This window comes from Heteronotia binoei, unplaced genomic scaffold (genome assembly GCF_032191835.1).
Source record: "Heteronotia binoei isolate CCM8104 ecotype False Entrance Well unplaced genomic scaffold, APGP_CSIRO_Hbin_v1 ptg001753l, whole genome shotgun sequence".
In the NCBI taxonomy this organism is placed as follows: domain Eukaryota; kingdom Metazoa; phylum Chordata; class Lepidosauria; order Squamata; family Gekkonidae; genus Heteronotia; species Heteronotia binoei.
The window spans coordinates 42,501-45,000 of record NW_026800384.1 but is presented as its reverse complement, the minus strand read 5'-3'; positions in this window follow the sequence as shown (position 1 = coordinate 45,000).

Genomic DNA, 2,500 nt, shown 5'->3' with positions numbered 1-2,500 from the left:
CCGACGGTCGGCCTCGCGAGCGACGTTTCCCCCCCCCCCCTTCGGTTCTCCGGCGGTAGAACAGGCCTCCCCGGCCGGCCTCTTCCCGCGGCGGCATCCGCTCGCTCTCGCGCTAAGGGAGCCTTCGGAACCGCGACCGCCCGGTGCGGCGGGGGGGGGGGGGGCGCGCGGCCAGCGGCGAAAACTCTTCAGCGCCCCTCTCCCTGCAAAGCTCGGGCCGGCTCCCGTTTCGGCTCGGAGCCGGCCCGCGACCGGCCGCGGCACCGGGGCGACGCCGCGAGCGAGGCCGACCTCCCGGAACCGAAGGTCGGCCTCGCGAGGGACGTTTCCCGGCTTCGGGTTTCCGGCGGTAGACCAGGCCTCCCCGCCGGGCTTTCCCGAGAGACCGGCCCGCTCGCTTTCGGGCCAAGGCGACCCCGCGAAGCGGCGGCCTGCTCTGCCGGCAGCCCCGGAGAGCCGGCGCCGCGGACGGTCCCCCTCCGCTGTCAACCTCCCGGCCGTCCCCTTTTCGCGGCCAAGCCGTCCCGCCGCCCGGCCGCGAGACCGGGGCGACGCCGCGGGCGAGGCCGACCTCCCGGAACCGACGGTCGGCCTCGCGGGGGCCGTTTCCCCCCTTCGGGTTTCCGGCGGTAGACCAGGCCTCCCCGCCGGGCTTTTCCCCAGAGACGGGCCCGCTCGCTTTCGGGCCAAGGGGACCCCGCGAAGCGGCGGCCTGCTCTGCCGGCAGCCCCGGAGAGCCGGCGCCGCGGACGGTCCCCCCGCCGCTGTCAACCTCCCGGCCGTCCCCTTTTCGCGGCCAAGCCGTCCCGCCGTCCGGCCGCGAGACCGGGGCGACGCCGCGGGCGAGGCCGACCTCCCGGAACCGACGGTCGGCCTCGCGGGGGCCGTTTCCCCCCTTCCGGTTGCCGTCGGTAGACCAGGGGAGAAACGTCCCTGGCGACAGGTGTAAGAAAAACAAATATTAAAGGTACCCTTGACCGGAAGTTATATTCTTGCTTTTGAAAACAAAGAAGGAGACAAAAAACTTAACCGTCATCCTCCCTCTTATTTTCCCCTCTTTCTCGACGTACCTTCCGAACTTCTTCCGCTCCATCTTAAGACCTTCGAAATCATAGCCTCTCAATTGGTCCGTTTCGCTCCACGCCATGGCTTTTATGATCCGATCCCATTTCTCTGGTATTTCTTCTCGCTTCCACGACTGCGCGTACGATGTCCTAGCAGCCGAGAGCCAGTGCCGGATCAAAGCTCTATCTTCTTTTGGAGATTTTTTCCATAACCCCAACAGAAAAGCCCCTGCAACTTTGTTAAACGCATATCCCGAGATAGTAGACATCTCTCGCTGAATCAACCGCCGAAATATTTCAGCTCTTTGACAAGTCCACCACATGCGGTAGAAAGAGCCTTCGTGGTTTTTTTTTTTGTTTTTTTTTTGCGTTCCCAACACCTCTCAGGCATCTGGTTATTCATCGTTGCTAGGTTTTGTTTTTGTTTTTTTCTCTCTCGGGAGTCTTTCTTTGTATAAGCAGTTTTATTAGTAACATATGGTAGCGGAACTATATCTACAACTTATAAAAGCTGAAAGTAAAAGAAAGATCTTTCTACCCCACATCTTACTTTCCCCCCACCCCTCCCTCCGTTACTTGACCCCCGCCAGTGTTATTGTCTTAAAAAAAAGCAAATATTAAAGGTACCCTTAACTGCTAAGAAAAATAAATAAATAAAAAGCACCCGAAAGTTATATTCTTATTTTAAAAATCTTCATCATCCTCAAAGATTGTCCAATGTCCTTTTATTTTCCACTCTTTTTCTACCTATCTTCTGCATTTCCTCCACTCCAACTTAAAAAGTTCCAAATCATAGCCTCTTAGTTTGCTCGTTAATTTGTCCATTTCACTCCATGACATGACTTTTGTAATCCGAGCCCATTTCTCTGGTATTTTTTCTTGCTTCCACAGCTGCGCATACAATGTCCTAGCAGCTGAGAGCAAGTACCATATTAAAGTCCTATCTTCTTTTGGAAATTTTTCCATTTGTCATCCCAGCAGAAAAGCCTCTGCCGCTTTCTTGAATTCATATCCCAAAATCTTAGAAATCTCTTGCTGAATCATCTGCCGAAACATTTTTAGCCCTTTCACAAGTCCACCGCATATGGTAGAAAGAGCCTTCATGCTTTTTACATTCCCAACACCTATCTGGCATCGTGTTGTCCATCTTTGCTAAAAAAAAATTTTTTTGGAGTCATATACCGTCTATACATCATCTTAAAGCAGTTTTCTTTAATACTGTGACATGTTGCGAGTTTCACAGAATTCTTCCACAGATATTCCCCAAGATTCCATCTTTATTTCTTTGTTCACATTAATTGCCCATTTTATCATTTGAGATGTCACGACTTCATCTGCTGTAGACCATTGCAAAAGTTAATTTGTATACTTTTGAAATTAATTTCTCATTATCTCCGAGCAGAACTCTTTCCATTTCTGTTCGCTCTTTCCTTATT